At 39.2% G+C, this 19,680-nt stretch overlaps 1 protein-coding gene across 5 annotated transcripts in view; it reads right to left on the bottom strand.

The window, feature by feature from the left end:
- Positions 1-15,970, bottom strand: part of LOC136871621 (RNA-binding protein 1) — a 98,075-nt gene extending 82,105 nt beyond the window's left edge. For 3 of the 5 annotated variants that reach the window (XR_010859774.2, XR_010859773.2, XM_067145088.2), the window contains exons 1-2: positions 15,818-15,970; positions 10,869-10,941 (exon numbers count right to left, since the gene is read on the bottom strand). The gene's annotated coding sequence lies outside the window, so the exon portion shown is untranslated. The remainder of the gene's footprint in view (positions 1-10,868; positions 10,942-15,817) is intronic. The other 2 variants (XM_067145086.2, XM_067145087.2) reach the window with 2 other exon arrangements.
- Positions 15,971-19,680: the final 3,710 nt, after the last annotated feature.

Below are 19,680 nucleotides of genomic sequence, written 5' to 3'. Positions count from 1 at the left end.
CTAGGAAAATCATACATACGTTAACAAAATGTCAAGGTTGAATATAAACAGCAGTTTAAACCTACAATATAGAAGGTTCAACTCTGACCAAGGTGTTTTTTTTTGCTATTTGCTTTAAGTCGCATCGACACAGATAGGTCTTATGGCAACGATAGGACAGGAAAGGCCTAAGAATGGGATAAAGGTGGCCATGGACTTAAGGTACGGCCCCAGCATTTGCCTGGTGTGAAAATGGGAAACCACTGAAAACCATTTTCAGGGCTGCTGACAGTGGGATTAGAACCCACTGCCTCCCAGATGCGAGCTCACAGCTGCGCACCCCTAACCGCACGGCCAACTCGCCCGGTGAACAAAGTTTAAACTTGATACAAAGTTTGAACCAATGTGGAGAAAGTGAATATGTTAGTTTAAACTCAGACTTAAACCAGATTAAAATTAACGTACTTTAAACTCATTTGGGGAAAACATCCCTTAGTAATAACATTTGTGTTATGACCCACTCACTACTTCTACAATTTTCGGAGACACCAAGGTGCTGGAATTTTGCCCCACAACAGTTCAAAATCATTAACAAGATAAAAATGCTGTATCAAGAGAGTAAAAGCAGTGTACAAGTGGGGAATGGTGACTCAAACATTTTATACAAAAAAAAAGGTCTCAAGCAAGGAAGTGTACTGTCGTCAATATTGTTTATTATATTGATGGATGAAATCATAAAACGTGTAAAACAGTATCAGTAGTGATGAAGTGAATGCTTCGGTATGTGGAGATGTGGTGATTTGGGGAAGGGGAGAAAAAAGGAAGTACAAAAGAGACTGGACATCTGGAATGAAAATCTGAAGGAGTTTGGAATGGTAATTAGTAAAAAGAAAACTGTAGTCATGCACTGTGGAAAAGAGAAAAACAGAAGCCAAGTGAGGTGGTGATTATTGTTTAAAGAGGAAGTACAAGTGAGGTTGTTTAAAGAGGAAGTAGTAATAATAATCGTATGGCCTCAGCTACCATGTGCAGACATTTCAATTTGACGCCATCTGGCTGACTGCTCGTCAATTTCAAAGTTCTGTTTTACTCTAAGCCCAGACAGACCGAGTAAACCGAAACACTCTTGGGCGTCTATGGCTGAGATTTAATGAATTTTGTCGGGTAAACACCAAATGTGTCACCAGAGATGATGATGATGATGAACAGTTCAATAACCAGGATGAGGCTGATGTATTGGAGAATCTTCAACCATCGAACTGGGCTGGGGTCAAACCTGACACATTAAGCTCAGAAGGCCAGCGCTCTACTACCCAAGCTACTCAGCCCTCACCCTAATGTGCCTATGGGTTCGTGTATTCAGAGTTCTGATGAGAAACTAGAGATTTAGAAGAAAAAATGTTAGAACATTAATGAATTGCGGTGGTGGTGATTATTGTTTTAAGAGAAAGTACAACTAGGCAACCATCCTCTCATTAATGAATGAAAACGAAATTAAAATACTTGAGTCGAAACAATAATACTGTCCTCCAGCAGACACGTACAAGGATTCACCGTATTTTGAAGTAGGTAACTCAACTAAACTATTTCCAACAAAAGAATAAAGTAGACAAACATTTTATATCACTCCGCGAGTTCCACATGGCTCGCTGCCTGTTCAAAGTCAGTATGAACATGAATGAAAATTGACAGATGTGGACATAAACATAATTGAGATACGGTAACGAAAATACATCATTGCTATAAAATATATTTGCCATGAAAATTAGTAATGCCTACTTACGCAACATTTCATTATTTCATTGATTCGAACTTGCAAGAGGCTCGATTCCCTGTAGATCAGATGATTCACTGTCACTTGCATGACTAGAATCCTCTCCTAAATTGATTCCATTTTTTCAACTTAACTATACATGGCATTTACCAGATCCCACATCATTTTCTCGTTGCGCACCACATGCTGGATATAGGAACGTTACCGATCAGCCCGGTAGTTCGGCTACGTCTTCTATTACGTATTTCTCAAATCGAGGCCTGCGAATCTTCACAAATTCCAGCAATTCGGTTTTAACAAGTCCTCTGTCACAGGTTATATTTTTACTTCTCAGCCATGAAATTATTTCAGCTTTCTTCCAGGATTTGTTTGGGATACGTTCTAACTTCACACTTGATAAGTAGCATTGTCTAACACTGTACTACCAGGCATCAGCTTTGGTAATGGGCACAAATATCAGATTTAAAGTCTCCATTTTAATTCTCCTGTATAACAAAAATATATTTCTAGGGGCAGCTTGGTGGGTGCCTGGCAAGTGTCGAATTTTAAGTCCAATCCCGTTCACGCAACATTAGTACCATGGGTTACCCCTTGCATCGCCAATACCTACGAGCGGTATGACTGCCCGATGTTTATTTCTCACAGACGACGTGATCTCACACTGCACAAGGCTGCAACCTCTCTACTTAGGAACTAGACCATTGGTCTGGGTTGGTTAGGGTAGGGCCTGGACAAGACCAGTGATATGAGGTCAAGCAAAAAAGGCCTGGGGGGCATAAGCCCTCAGGTTAGAGCCACGAAGCAGTCTTAGGCCTCTAAGTTTTCTGTGCAATGAAGGGTAGGGCCTAGACAAGGCCACTGGTCTGGGTTGGTTAGAATAGAGCCTGGACAAGCAAAGGGGGACGCAAGCCTCCAGGTAAGAGCCGCAAAGCGGCCTTAGGCCTCTAGATGCATGGGCAAACACCACTGGTCTGCACTGGTTAGAGTAGGGCCTGGACAAAACCATTGGTCTGGATTTGTTAGGGTAGTGGGGCCCTGGACTAAACTTTTTGTTACCGTGCTACAGCAGCGCATTCTATGTGGGTAACTGATGAGAAGATGAAATACCTTTTTCTTGCTAGTTGTGAAAAAATTAAGAATGCCAGATAGTAGCAAAGCCTAGTACACTTTACTCAACAGATAGCACCTCAAGATCGAAACAGCAGTGCATCTCTCCATTGTTGATACAATACCTACGTTATTCTATTGATATGCTCTTCTGTATTATACATTGCTTCACTTACAGGCTTTATTAGCTGTGCTTTTTTACTCCGCAGGTTGGTAACGCTATGTACTTCTGATCATTGATGGGAATGTCACATGTATTTTAAATCAGCCAATGTGGGCCGATGACCTTTGATGTTAGGTCCCTTAAAACAACAAGCATCATCAAATCAGCCAATAGGAATGCAAGTAGCCATTCCAGCAATGGAACATCGCGTGCACTACTCTTAGGTTATAAAAGTAAATGCACTTCTGGGAGTGGGTCGGTGGGTCCCTGGACATTGCAGTGAACACATCTCTTCTCTAAAAGGAATTCCATACAAGTTTTGCATGCTTTCTACTTCATCACCTCTTCAGAAAACTTGCATGAATAGGTCTGGTACTTCGGGTATACTCAAACATTTTCCTACTACCCCAAAATCCAAACCTGATACCTGGGCAACAGATCTGTGGTGATTAAGAAAGGAAAAGGGGTAAAACTTCTGTAAGCGGGCCAGACATGGCGCGCCTCAGATGATGTAACAGAAGTTACACAAACAACATGGCCCAGGTCGGGTAATGTCTCAATCTGTAGCACTTCTTGAATCATGTAATCTTGGTGAAGGTCCTATACACTGGAACCATACTCTAGTTGGGGCCTTACCAGACTTATATAACCTCTCCTTTACATCCTTACTACAGCCCCTAATGATTAAAAATGCCGGCCCGCTTACGGAAGTGTCACCCAAATAGGATGAACATAATAAACTCCAAAATACACAAGACTAGGATAAATCTACCGCATTTGGGAAAAATCGGATAAGTCCACTTTTGGTCGAAAATGAGTTAAGTGCACCAAGCGATCACTTATGATGATTCTCACATCGTGTAAAAACGGGTAAGCGATCTTGTAAAAAATGGCGCCATTATTAATTTTCGAGGTAAGTCAGTCAGTATGTTGTAACTCACATTTGTAAGGGCAAGTCAACTTACTTGATTTTGATCAGAGGAAGTTGCAAAGAAGGAAAAAATGGGTAAGTCTAGTTACATTATTTTCACCCTTGTGAATCATCATTGTAGTGGTTGTTAAAAGCGGGCAAGTCTGCTCGTATGGTTTGTTAAGCTACAAAGCATTAAGTAATGAGAATGACTAATAACAAACAGAAATCAAAATATATTAATATTATAACTGAATAGTACAGGGAATAGACAGATAAATGTTCATATTAAATCCATTCACGGACTTTACAGAACTACTAGCTGATGTACCCGTGCTTCGCTACGGAATTCTACATTGTATTCAGAATTGTAGGTTAGGTAGAGTACACGTTGTGAGCAACACTACATTAAATTGCACAGCTCTTAATATTACCCTAGAAATGCAACGGAGAAATCACCGAACGTCTTTTCTCATATGAAGACTGTGTTAAGGAATTTTTATTGTAATGGTAGGCCCGCTTGCCTACTATCAGTCACAATCAGGTTGGGGAATTGCATTATAATGACCAACACTCCACTCTCCACCTGCCTTTTTACATCTTCAGAAAGACTAAGTGGTTTTTCCAACTGAAATGAACATAGGTCATTACAACATCAGTAGGAATGGCACGAGTAAAAGCAATGATTTCACATGAAATACTTGAACAAATGTAAAACCACACATTTTCTCATTTTTAACGAACAGTACTACGCTGCCGATCTCAGTCCAAAGTTCCAGAGCTGGAATGACCAGGCTGCAGACAGCCATGATCCGTGAACACTTAGTTTTCTCGGTGAGGGGGGGATCGAATAGTGGAGAGTCCAGGGCGAAAACTATGCCCCTTTACTAATCTGTTTCCTAGTAGTACCCAATGAGTCGGAAAATCTCAATTCACTACACTGGGGGCGGATAAATCTGACTTGGAGGCAATTTTTTCCTCCAAGCCAGAGGAGAAACCCCCCTCTTCACTGCTAATTTTGAAAAGGAATGTAGAATTTAATAAAAGTGAAGAGGAACAAGCTCTTTTCAGGGTTGAATTTTGAGTTATTTAGTGAATTGTGGCGCTATAATTTGGAATATGGCTAAATTGTAATTCTAGACCAGGTCATACTACTACTACTACTACTACTACGAAGTGAGCCTCTGCCTGAAGAGTGTACACTGCAAATTCAAAACAGCGCATCAGGGAAGGGATCGAATAGCTGGAATACTATGAGCCAGTGAGTTACGTACCAGCATTACAGAATCAGAAAATGTATGAACCAGAGGGATGACATGCTAAAGAAGAAAGTTTTCTAACTCCCCAGCTATTTCCCACCAATAATCAGTCTGGCTGTTATACTCGGCACGCATCAGTAATCCCATCTATCGGAGTTGAGCAGCAACAGAAGAGACAAGAAACATCATCACAAACAATTGTCAATGTAATGTTATTGTTGATCAATGTTATGCGCTTTTAACCCTCAGCGCCGACCTCTATACGTCGTATTAGACCCTCTTTTCTTCCGTAGCCGCCGACCTCTATACGTGGTATAGACCCATACATGGTTTTGCATTTACGGCTATAGCACGAAGTGTTTTGGAGTTATGGATTTGCAAATTGCTTTGTTTCCAAGAAGAAATGTTGGGGTTTATCAGTGTTGTAAAGTAAGAATGAAGATCGTTAAAATGCAGTTGTTTTTGCAAGGGTAATTATTTGTCAAGTAAGTCTGAGCACTGGTAATCTCTGCTTATTAAAATCCTATTTGCTTCATTCTTTCCAAAGTAATAAAATAAAGAAATGATGAGCTGAGAAGTTTGTCTTTTCGCGTGATGTTCTTTGCTCTATACATTGAAAGTGCGAATTATTTATGATATTGTCTTTATTTCTCAGCTTGTAGTATTTTCGTAACTCTCCACGAGCGCTGTGTGTAGGCATCAGTTAGTGCTGCTTTCTGTCATACGATACGAGAACCAGTTGTTCATCATATATATCTCACTGGAAAGACGATGTCTCGACCTTTTATCTGAAATATGTATAGAGTTGATTTGTTTCGTCATGCATGTTATTCCCCTCATTCAGTTTCGTCCTGCTGCTTACGGTCTCGCTGCAGCTTCATCAGTCCGTGTGACACACCGCACTCAGCCGTGGCTTGACTGACAGTAATGTGCTTGAAATATTGTATAATGCAGATGAAAGTTTAGTCGGAACTAGTAGTAACAGTATTAGCAGCAGTGATAATGAAATAAATGATGCAGCTGTGGCGGATGCAGTGGTAAATGATGAGAGTGATGATGAGGAGGAACCAGTACTTGGAAATTTAGTGTAGGAGAATATTGATACTTATACAGGTCAAAGGGAAGTTTTCAACAGTGAATTCGGATTCCTCAATTCTCTAATAATATCCAGACAAGTACAGGGACAAACACTGAGCAGTTAGATCTAACTTATCGGGTTCAACCAGAGGAAGGTTTGTTTACAAAATAAGCTCGCTCGGCTGGGGAACGAAATATTCAAGGCCAGCGCGCATCAGATAATACAGTTCCAAGGTTGCAGGAAAGACATTTTATCATGAAATTATCACCCAAGGGTGAGAAAAACAAACCTCAGACGTTGTACCGTGTGTTCAAAACACGGCAAAAAGACGATGTCGGTGTACTGCTGCCAAGAGTGTGACGTGGATCTCTATCTCGAAGAGTGCTTCGAACTCTATCACATGAAACTAAATTACTGAAGTAATGTGAAACAATTATGTCATTATCTGCATGTACATAGTTCTATCATAAGGAATTGAAAATTTTGTGAATATCGGGCTACTCTTATACTTGTAGTAACGCTCTAAGTGAATCAATGTATTTCAGTCGCGTGTAGTCGAAATCTCATCCGGCTGTGGGGTAGGAAGTGTCCTAAAATGGCTGCGATGCTGAAGGGTTAATGTTGTAGGCCTTCACATTTCGTTTTCTTCCGACTCTGAAATATCACTTATCACAGTCAATACGGTAAAACTGAATAAAACAAACGGCCAGAAATTGTATTCTCTATAACTTTTATTATGTAGTACTTTTCAATAGGACCAATAACATAGGTATTTAAAAATGAAATTGTAGGTGCCTTCCCCTAAACTACAAATTCATACAGGGCAAATACAATTGTTGATAACTTAGTAGTTTCATAATTCCAGACTCTATATACCGACTTTCATTAAATTCTGTTAACCCATTTTCTCATGGCTCGGCGTTGATATGGACCTGGCAACAAAAATACAAATTCATGTATATATGTGTTATCAAAGTAGGTACGGTAACAATGTATGACATAAATGATCGGATATTTAATTCTATACAACTAGTTATGTAGTATTAATAGGACCACTAATAATATAAATATTTGAGAATTTAATTTTAGACCTTTCCGTAAACTACCATTCACTCAGCATGAGTAAAACGATTTATAGCCTAGATTGTAGTGGCCCATCCCTCGACTTCACATACTGATTTTCATTAAATTCTCTTCAGCCGTTTTCTTGTGATGCGTGTACATACATACAGACAGAAAGACAGAAATTTCGGAAAAATAAAAAGTTCATTTCCTTGTTACTACGGACATCACCGATACAGAAATACCATTGTTTTCAAATTCTATGCAATGTACAGACATAACTCATTTTATATATATATATATATATATATATGCACGCTAGTTCTTAAAAGAATTCCATTATAATACTCGCTTTAATAACATGCATTGTCAATTTCCCTCTCATTTTAATGATGACAATGGCTTATGTGTAGGTATTTGTAATTCCCTTGTTAACAGGGTGTGTAAAAATGCTTAGTCGTGAACAATTAGTTTATTTGGCTAAAAGAACATTAAATTCATGTTCTGATGGAGTGAATATGGAAGTACGGATTGAGAACCCAGAAGAAATTGGTGGTGGAAACCAAAACGGTACTATACTATTATAGTATAACTATTGTTAATGTAATTTTTGCTAGTTGCTGTACGTCGCACCGACACAGATAGGTCTATGGCGACGATGGGACAGAGAAGGCCTAGGGATAGGAAGGAAGCAGCCATGGCCTTAATTAAGGTACAGCCCCATGGAAACCATGGAAAACCATCTTCAGCGCTGCCGACAGTCGGGTTCGAACCCACTATCTCCCAGATGCGAGCTCACAGCAGCACGCTCCTAACCGCACTGCCAACTCGATCGGTGTTAATGTATTAATCATATTTCAAATCACATTATTAATATTTATTTTACATTTAATTTTAGATTCTTCTACACTAGCCTCAGTACCACAGACTGAACCCAATAATACCAATGCAAGAATGAGTGAAGAGCATCAAAAAAATGATGTGCTGATTGACCAAGGTATGATTATTGTTATTATTAATGCAATATTCTAGAAATTGCTCACATCCACCAACTCAACTTAGCATTAAATTGTTAATAAAATGTTAATATCATTGATAGCCAAGTTAAGGTATTGTAATACCGAATTCCTGCTCTACCGATCTATCATAATTCCTCACAAGTTTTTTGCTAGGATTTTATAAATAGAAAGTTATTTTTAGAAAAGAAACAAAATGCCAAACATATTTGTGACTGCCGTGATATTCTTTTACAGATTTGCCAGTTTTGGGGTCAACAGTGCTATTAGAACTTGAAAGTTTTGAAACTGAGGGCAGAGATACTGCCTTTAATTTTGATGAGAGTGCGAAGGATCCAGATTTTGTCCCTGAGAGTACCACTGAAGATGTTTCCAGTAACCCTGACCGTAAGTAACAGCAGTTTAAGCCTACATAAAGCAGAAAATCATCTGGTTAAACTTGTTCCACGAAAGACTAATACATTAAGATATCAAAGGAGACTCAACAAAGAACTCTGAAATAAGCGATTAGCTTATAAAACAAATGGATGGAAAATAGTTAAAGAAAGATGTTGCCTTTAAAACCATGTTGTATGAAATGCAATGAACGAATCTCAGAGTTAGACCGGCAAGACTGTTTTAAAAACTATTGGGCTATTGGTGATCATGATAACAGAGTCCGGTACCTATCTTCTCTCATCACAATTCAGACACCCAAAACACGCTGAGTTTGGCAAGAGAGTCAAGGGAAATCTAGAGTGTGCTTGTACGTACAATATCATCTTGGAAGGCAAAAGTTATCAAATGTGTAGAGAATGCTTTCGGCGAACATTAGGAGACTACAGGTTTCATAGAATGGGGTCACAAAGAAAAGAAGGACCTCATCGACGGGAATGGTGCCTGGAGATGGAAGAGAAAAGACAGCTTCTCCTAATAAAAGATCAGACAGTGAAATAGAAATTGGGAAAAATCACATTATGTCTTTTCCAAGATATGAAAGTCATTATTGTTGACAGAGGACAACAAAAAAGTTTCTATTCCCAGACATGAGCATTAGTGAGATGTACGATTTGTATAAAGATTGTACAGATAATTGAATGTCCTTGAGTATCTATACTAAATGCTTCCATGAGTTGGATCTGACTTAAGAAGCCTAAACAAGACACACATGACAAGTGTGATTTAATTAACATGAAAATGAACACATTGTCTGGGGACGCCAAACGAGAGTATCAAAGGATGTGATGCCCCCTACGGCTTATAATGCAAAACGCCAGGACAAAGAGGCAGCCCTATTGGATGAAAGGAAAGGACTTTTTGCCTTTGACTTTCAGTAATGTCTTCCCACGCCGTTTGTAACTACTTCAGTATCATTCTACAAACGGCAATTATGGACATTTAACCTGACCGTACACGACTTTAAAAAAACAAAGCAACGTGTTTCATGTGGGATGAAAGTGTTTCTGGCAGGGGCTGAAATCAAATTGCTTCCTGTATATATCAGTTCATTTCCCAATTTCCTGACAATATTCAATCTGTAGTATTTTATTCAAACTGCTGTGGTGGACAAAATAGAAACTGATTTGTAGCTGCAATGTTTGCATATGTTATGCCGACTAATGACCGCATACAAGAAATACACCACAAATTCCTGGTAAGTGGACATACCCACATGGAAAGTGATGCAGATCGTGCAATAATTGAGAAGGAAAAGAACAGTGGGATGAAGATCAACCACCCGAATGACTGGTACCAGTTAGTGAGGCCATGCAGACGCAAAAATCCCCTTGATGTGTTTCTTATGGAACGAAGACATTTTCTGGATTTCTCAACCCTCCTCAAGACAACGGGCTCATTTCAAATGAAGAAGGTTGATACTGAGGGAAATAAATTTATCTGGCACTCAACACATTGGCTGAAGTATGTTAAGAAACCAGTAAGTACCATTTTCTTCAGAAACGAGGACTTAAATTTCTGAGAAGTGTCCCTTCGAAGACGAGGAAGAATATCTTTACCAACTTCTCTACCACTGATCCAAGCAGGCCCAGTACCAATAAGCAGAGAGAAGAAAGATCTTCCGGGCATCCTTCCTCTCACTGAGAGCGTATTTCATGATTTTTATAAGAATCTGTAAGTTGCTGCCATTCCTATCCAGATCTCGAAGAAGTTGATGCTGATGCATGAACGGAACTTTCAGAAGTACAATGACTTGGATGTTTCCATCAGTACAAGCTGTTTATTGTAAATATACTATTTTCACGTTTCGTAATAAATGTGTTTGAATAAATTAATTTTTGGTAGTCTTAAAAGTGGAAGTTCAAAACAGAGTAAGTTTTTTTTGCCAGTCATTAGTCAGGAAAAAAAACGTGTAAGTCAGTTTGTGCCCCGATGGTATACATATATTTATTTTCATAGTATCCCATTCAGAGAATGCATCAAGATAACCATATTTTATAAATTGTATTTCTGTGCTTCAATATGCTGAATTTAGGGCTAGCAGTGAACATAGCTTTCCTGTAAAAAATTACTTTATAGACTTACCTGGTTTGTCCTAAATGCTGTAGAAATTACCAAAGTGTCAGGGCTGTAACTACGTATTCTACATGCAAATTATCTGCAATGACACAAAGCAAAAACCATTGATTGCACACTTTGATTACTGTAGTTCAGATAGGATAAACTTTATAGATATGACCAGAATGTGAGTTGATACCAAAAATATATAACAAACGAATCTTCGCCAATAAAGTACATGAACATTTTAACACACATTAACAGCCACTACGACAGTAAATAATGAAGTGCATCGTTAAGAGGGTTATGACAAATTTGTGGAATTTGGGCCAAAAAATCACTTTTTGAGTTTTGTATTTAAAAAATAGCTCCACGTTTTCTCTATCAGAAAATGTTATAAATTTCCTTCCAGCACCATTTTTAAAGCTCCCAGCAGCTATTTAAAGGGAGAGCGAATGGGATTTAATGTCGGGTTCTCACCCTCTTTCTAATGAGACGGCACAGTCTTCAATGTTGTTGAGTTGTTTGTTCGGAGTTTTGAATATTGCGTGAAACGTTTTCCTGCGAGGACGACAGACGCTCGGCTATGCAGTCTCCTTTCACTTGTTTACTATGTAGTCAAAATAAATACTAAAATAAGACAAATAATCTACTAGTGCAACAGAGGGAACTAAAAATATTTTGCAAAACAAGAGTAAATTGATTTTATCCACACAAGTATATTTTCAAGGTTGCATATTTTCTCTTCTATCTTTGTTTATATTTAGTACTTAGTGTTTATTTCCGCCGCGTTGTGGAAGCATGTTCCTGTTTGAATTTGTATACATTTTACACGAGAAATCTTTTGCCTGTTTACATTTATTACTTGGTATTTATTTACGTCGTGTTGTGGAAGCATGCTCCTGTTTGAATTTGTATACATTTTACACAAGAAATCTTTTGCACGAGTTTGAAAATTATTTATCCACTGAAAAGCAGTAACCTAAGTTCATTTTACTGTGCGTATATAGAGTGAATATTTTACATTCAGTGTATATAATGGGATAGTGCTTTGTTTCCAGTATATTGGTAGTTACATTGTTAGGTTAGGCATACATTCTGCGTTACGATGGCTAAGGGGGCCCAGATATTCTTATAGGTCAGGAAAAAAACGCCCTCCTAGGAGAAGTCTTGCTGCAAAATTATTCAGCAAGGAAATGTCAGGAGGTAAAGCCAGGTATAGCTCGAATTAGGCCTAGTGAGGAGGTTCCCGATTCTAGTGTCTTACCACCTCCAATTATTACTGTTTCAGAAAGAAAAATCAACTCATTTTCTGATTCTTACCCTACCTCTAAATGTTCTAATATTGAGCCTGGAAATTACACCTTAGTACATAGTGAAGAGTGGAGTGAACTTGTGAAAGAACTACTATGTGGTGAGTGTCGAACCAAATCAATTTTCATTCAATTTAGAGAATACCATGGTTTTTCCTCTAAAATTATTGTTAAATGCAGAACATGCGATTATGTTTCTGCAAATGTATATAGTTCTCCAAGAGTGAAAAATAATTCACAGAGGCCTGCTTTCCATGTGAACAATGCTATGGTTGAGACATTTAGCACTAGGTAAGGGTCAACGAGGGTTGGAAAAATTCTCAGTTGGTATGGGTACGAACACTTTAGGACCTAGGCCTTTTCCAGCCCATCTGAAACTGTTGATTGATGAGGGAAAATTAATGAGGAAAAAAGTACTTGATAATGCTGCACAAGTTGTATGCACTGCTCATGGAGCTATTGACAATGAAACATTAGATATTTGTGTATCATATGATGCCAGCTGGCATAAACGTGGTCAAACATCCAACTATGAAGTTGGGTTTGCTATTGACATTCAGACTGGTATTGTGCTAGATTACCATGTAGTGTCAGAGTACTGTCAGAAGTGTGTGGTAGCTGAAAGGGACTTGGGGAAACATAGTTTTTTTTTTTTTTTTTGCTAGGGGCTTTACGTCGCACCGACACAGATAGGTCTTATGGCGACGATGAAACATAGTTCAGAATTTTATATGTTATGAAGGTAATTCTAGTGAGTTTGCAAAAAAATTACTGTGTGTCCTCCAATGCTATGGAAGACATTGGAGAGATTCTGTGGAATCACTTGGCAAGGGGTTCCGCTAAACTACCGTGTTGTCAGATGGGGATGCTAAGACTCGTGCTCATTTAAATCCGACTGGGGTACATGGACCAGGTATCACTATAGTAAAGGAAGAGTGCATTAATCATGTGTCAAAACGCCTTGGCACTGCTCTTCGCAATATTGTTAGAGATTGGAACGCAAAGGGTGAAACGCTAGGTGGGTGGAAAGAGGGCACCTTGACGGAAACCACCATGACCAAGCTTAGCCATTATTTCAGACATGCCATAGTCAACAACATCCCAGATGTTGCTAAAATGAAAAGGGCAATTTATTCTACCCTTAAGACATTGCATGTCAACAGATCAACAGGTGTCTATTCTTGGTGCTTTTATAATAGACAGCAGGCAAAGGGGAAACCAGTTGACAGTCAGTGTCGAATGACTTTTAAGCTTAGGCCTTCTGTTGTAACCAAGATTGCACCAGTATATCAGCGACTGGCTTCGGATTAAATGCTGCGACGTCGTTGTGCTGGCAAGACCCAGAATGCCAACGAGTCACTTCGTATTGTTTGTAAGTGTCCGAAGGAAGTATTCATTTCCAAGTAAAAGCTTGAATTAGGTGTACTCAGGGCAGTTTCAGAGTTCAACGTGGGACACTACAAGACAATTGAGACCCTTCATTCCATCAGGAGTTCATTTCTTTCTTCAACCACCCTGTCATTGTGTAAATCACAAGACAATCGTCATGTGACTCGGGGCAAGAAGAGCAGTGCACAACACAAAGAGGAGAGAAAACATCACAAACTGGTAAATATATCAACAGAAGAAAGATTAAGGTCTGAAGGTGCAACGTATGCTGCAGGGCAGCTCTGAAGTGAGTTGATTTTCGTATGCATTATTCTCACATTTGTTTTTTCTCAATGATATTTCGTGGATCAACATCGTTCACGTAACCAGGTCATAGAATATGAAGTTATCATAGGTTTTGACATGGACTGGTTTTTTTCTATTGGTTTCATGATGTAGAATTTGGGTCATGATGTGAACGTAAAAAAAAAAAATATTAAAATGAAGATTTCAGAAATTCTGGAAGGAATACTATAACTCTGATAACAAAACCATGGACAACTTTTGTTTCTGTATGCAAGAGCTATATTTCAGCGAATTTATTATAATTTTACCTTCCACAGCCCAGTACTCGCTACATTAAGCTACGTGTGGAACGACCGTCGTTTCTTTAAACGCTCGGGAAGAATGTTGTCAAGCGGCGCTAGTGCTGCCAACGTCCGTACTTAGGAACTAATGAGTAGCTGGTGGTGGTGATTATGTTAGGATGGGATCTGGACTAGTTCTTGCCGTGCGGATGGTTAGGATAGGATCTGGACGGTTAGAAGCCGCGAAACGGCCCTAGACCTCCAGTTTTATGTGGAAACAAGACTGGTCTGGACTGGTTCTTGCTGTGCGGACGGTTAGGATAGAACCTGGACAAGACCACTGGTCTAGACTGGTTCTTGCCACGCGGACAGTTGGAATAGGATCTGCACAAGACTATTGGTGTAGACAGTTAAAAGCCGTGAAGCCGCCCTAGGCCCCTAGTTTCATGTGGAAGCACAATTGGTCTGGACTGGTTAGGAGAGGAAGCCCTGAGGTATTCTGTAGGGAAAATGTTGGAAAATGTCTTGCCTGCGGTGTATGTGTAATTAATATGAGGTTTTGTACGTGATTATGAGGCGAAGGTGTATGATATAGTGCAGTTGCATATAAGTCACGGCTTACATTCTAATCACCGAGTGTGTGAAAAGTCAGGTCATGAAGTTAAATTGACTGAGTGTGAACGGCATTCGTATACTTTTTCATGTCCTCGATTGGAAGGGGGTGTGAGGTGTGGATGGTTTGTGAGTGCAAGGAAACTTTCTTCGAAGGGTCTAATTTGAAGCTCTTCAAAATAGGATATTTCATCGTCCTGCATTGAATTCTAATTGAGGTGTGCAGTTCGTTTTGGTCAAAAATCACTCAGTTGTTCAAGTGCTTTCTTTTGAGGTAATAACTTCTTAGATTGGTAGATTCTGAGAAAAGTTATGAGTACATTTGTCTCCATGACGAAGATCTTGGAAGGACTTTTTAACAGTTCGGCGCGTAGTGTTGTTCCAAGGAACGTTTACTTCAATTTCTTTGTGTGATGTATTTTCAAGTGTTTTGTTGACATAATATTACATTCTATTACCATAGCAGATCGTGAGCTTTATTTCATTAACTCGAAATTTTGCAAATACATCACCATACGTTGTACCATGCGGACGGAGCCAGCGGTAAACTGGTAGTAGCATGTAAATTGTAGAAGTTTTAAAATTCAGTCCCCTTAATGGCAAGAACACAAGAACAAAATGTCTACAGAACAGAAGAACTCTTTACAGTAAAACTTGCAAAAATTACATTAACATACACGGTCTTGGCCCGAAAAAAGAATCCTGTCTGATGTCAACAGAAACACTGCCACATTCCTATACAGCAAAATGGCGATTTAACACAAGTACGTCAATAGTAACACTGCCACATTCCTACATTGGATACCTATAAAGCAAAATGGCGAATACAAGGAATGTGGCTTCTCCCCTCAAGTAATTCTTTCTGACCTCCACCCAATGCATATCTCACAATATACATTTTCAAAAAGCTTTCACTTGCATACAATAAACTCTGCGACCGATCGCACAAATTCTCAAACCACAGCGTCCTTGAAAAAGTAGCAAGCTTTTACCAACATAGAACGCGTCCAAAGAAAACCATACACAATGGAAATTAACGAAAGATTATCACTAACGATAACTGAGCAGGAAAATGTATTCTAAATACTTTGTTTACCTTGTAAGAGTTCCAAAATACTGTTATACCGATATTCTAACACCTCACAGGTCACCGGCTAACAAGTACGCTTGGTTCTGGTTCGGCTCGGCACGGCGTTAAGCTGTTGTAAAGTAGCGCCACTCCTATTGGTCAACATACAGAAATTCCAAGGCGATTGGTGTGGACGTACCCTTTCCTACTATCTTTGTAAGATATAATATGATTGGATAACGGACATAACAGTTAAGCGTAAGATCGATATCATCTCAAGCGCTAAAAATCCCGCGAGTCCAAAAATAAAATGTTAATATGAACATTAGGGAGGATGAAAAACTACTGAATTTAAGTAAATATTTAAAATATGATTGTATTATCAAACTGGTAAACATACAAGATAAAATCAGAAGCAAAGAGAAAGTAGTTATACTTGATTAGTTGACAACGCCGAAGTAGTATAGTAGCAAATATCGTAGAGACAATACGCGACACTCAGCGAACTATCGAGGGACAGCTATTAGAGCTCTCCCAGCGGGTAGACCTGAGAACTACTGATTCTGTAATAAGAGTACGTGTATTTGTATGTGAAGTTTTTGGTGTTATTTATGTGTTTTCAATAGTAGCGTGCGTCATTCCTTGATATCTCCTCTCAGTAACTATGAAGTAGAGAAGAATGCGCGGTCTTTCTTTCGCCTCTCTCGTGACAAGAAAATGTAAGTAATATTGTGTTGGCATATATAGTCTTCCAGGGACAAAGAGATTATTATAGTACTTCATAATCTTCTGAACTGCTCAACCCATATTTAACTGGTTTAAAATATAATACGCACATTTTATTGTATAGTATAGTGCAGCAGTTAACCTTCAATACCGATGTGTTGTTGCAGGTGTGATCTGTGGGTTTGGAAATGTCACAGAAGTGATTTGGATAAGGTGTACAAGAAAGGAGGGACGTTACGCTTATATAAGAATTATGAGATCTGTTCAGATCATTTCCAGCCCAGCGACTTTAGAAATCCTCGACTATACAGCCAAGGGTATGTTACATTTTTACTCTAATTGTACGTAAATATTCCTCAAAGCATCACTGTCGACAACATTTTCATACTTTTCTTTCTTTTATCCCTCTTCTCAGAATAAAGCCGGGATTTTATAGATTTTCTTTCTGTTAGTAGGCTTCATGTTAAGAGGAAAATTGACCAGCTTTTAAATGTTAATTCATTGGATCAAGTGGTAAGGAATGTGCGGATATGTTTATTGACAAGTGACATAATGAGATGATACAATGTTTTTTAAATGAGAAAAAGACAAATCTGACCGTAAACGTTCAGGCAGGAATGCTAAAGCAAGAAAAGAAATGCATAAATGAAAGATCAAGCCATTTCACAGCAGTCCATTTCACATCTTGTTTATATGTATTTCAGTCTTTAAACAATAACCTTTTAAATAATTCTTCATTCATTTATCCAGAATTGCTTTAGCAACTTCGAAGTTAATATCTCAATAATACTTCCTTTCTAGACGTAATTTATTTATCCATTTTCGTACATGCATTTCCATTGATATTTCAATTTAGCGCGACATTTCAGGTCAAGTCACTAGGAGCGCCACCATCGAATTGTCTTCTATTTTAACAAGGCAAAATCCGTAAGTGTCGCGTGTTGTATCTACTGTATTTGATAGTAGTAACTGGCACAATAAGGTCTACACCCACATACAGTCTACCTATTCTCAGCCATATCTCCCCACCAGATAGTCACGTAAAAACTCTCTCCTCAGGGAATTTAAGAAATTAATAAATAATCCCCAGTTACCAATACATGACAACATCGCCGATGTTCATCTGAATCGTCTAAGGTCCCGAAATCCACCAATAAGAACTGCAATAGAACTGAAGAATACCAACTTCATTATTACTAAGGAATGGCAGGGAAGACAAGATACAAGGTCTGAGTCAACTTTGCCACACATAGGACAGTCACTGCCACCTGGATTTGAGCTTCCTCGTAAAACCCGGTCTACTCCTAACAGGATACGATTGGGCCATGGAAACTGCGCAGATTTCCACTACAAGTGGACCAGAATTCCTACGCCTAACTGCGACTCTGGTGCCTCCAAGCAGACCATCCTGCACATTATCAGCGAATGTCAAAAAAGAAAGTACAGCGGCGATATCAGTGACTTTGCTCATGCGCTTCCAGAGACGGTTAGCTATATAAATAACCTGGATATAAATATATAGTTTGTTCTTCAAAATCATTGTGTGTTGTGTCTGTAAAGCCATATCGTAAATAAATAAAGAAGTAGGAATGGGCTTGAGCCCACACCTCCTAGACATAAGGCCTCGCGGTTTCCGGTGAGCGGTGATTAGCGAGGGCCATTTCAGTTGTCATAAGAAACTCCAACGTGCTATTAAAGCTATTCGGATTTGGTGGTTTGAATCGAAGTTGTGTCTGGAATAGGAAATCAGTGAACAGTAAATTGCGTTATTACTTGTCCTAGTTCATATCCGGGCTTTTCCTGAACGGTTGCCTTGTATAGTATAGTATACGGTCGAGTGTAGTGTAGTGCAGTGTGTGCTACATAGCGTATTACCATCTTTTACTCTTCGTGTAGTGTGTGTGATATGGCAGAGCATAGTGGGGGTTACGAATCACCTGAACCGTCACAGCTACAAATTGAACGGGAAACAGAACTCCGTATGGAAGATGATAACTCACTACTTAATTCCGCTCAATTACACAATTCTTCTTCTCAAAATATGTAGGGTCTAATGATCCACCCCAATCTGATTCTACTCCGCCTCTTGTAACTGAAACGTATCCTCATAATCACTATGGACCATATATTGTATACGTGGAATCTAACAGTCCACAAAATATCAGTCATTTGCACCATATGGCTTTGGGGTGCAAATTTCATGAAAATTATTTCAGTGCCAAAACCATTACTCGCAAAGGACGTAATCGTCTTCAGATTGAATTTTCATATGCAGTGCAAGCCAATGCTTTCTTAACTAATCCTCTTCTCACTACTCTCCAAGTTATAGCATTCATACTGAAACAGGAACGCCTGTACTTCACTTTTGCGGGGAGCATGGATAACGCCAAGGCGTGTACGGTTCATGCTTTAGAGAGTATGAGAGAAGGGTAGTGAAATAAGTTCATATGTAAAGTGGAACTTGCAGGTTATTCAAAAGGAATGCATAAAAATTATATCACCTTTTACAGACGAATAGTTAGAATGCCCTTGAAGATGTGAAGGAGACGTCATCCTGCGGCGTCGGCGTCGTCTCACGTCGTCGGCGCCGCCGTCGTCCCACGTTGTCGGAGTTGACCCACGGCTGATGTCAGCACTTGACGTTGACGGAGACTCGAACCTGGGGCGGTCGTCTGATGATAGTGCAACGTGGAATAGTTGTTAAGTTTTGTATTCCACAAAGTCCTATGAAAGGAGCAGAGAAATGTAGAACTCGCACAGAATGTCAATGAAATCTGATACGACGCTTCTCTACCGCACTGCACTGCGAATTAAGACGAGACACTGCTAACTAGTCGATAGGTTCCACTGTAAATGGTGTTGGACGCACTTTTTAAAAAAGGTGAATTCAAAGTCACAGTTCTGTGAGAATAATGCAATAGGCACTATCGAACTTGAAATAATAAGCAATGAAAATAATCTGGAACTTTCTGAGATGCGATAGTTTAGCACCTCACTCAATCTCAAAAGAAAATGAATTAAGCTCTTGGGGCCGATGACCTTCGATGTTAGGCCCCTTTAAACAACAAGCATCATCATCATCATCAATTAAGTTCTTTGGACATAGTCTCTGCACTGTTAGCAATGAGTACATGCAATGTCCTAGCACACACACTCGTAGAAAT

This window comes from Anabrus simplex, chromosome 4 (assembly GCF_040414725.1).
Source record: "Anabrus simplex isolate iqAnaSimp1 chromosome 4, ASM4041472v1, whole genome shotgun sequence".
NCBI classification, from domain to species: Eukaryota; Metazoa; Arthropoda; class Insecta; order Orthoptera; family Tettigoniidae; genus Anabrus; species Anabrus simplex.
The sequence above is the reverse complement of the archived record's forward strand: the minus strand, read 5'-3'. Positions and strand labels throughout refer to the sequence as shown.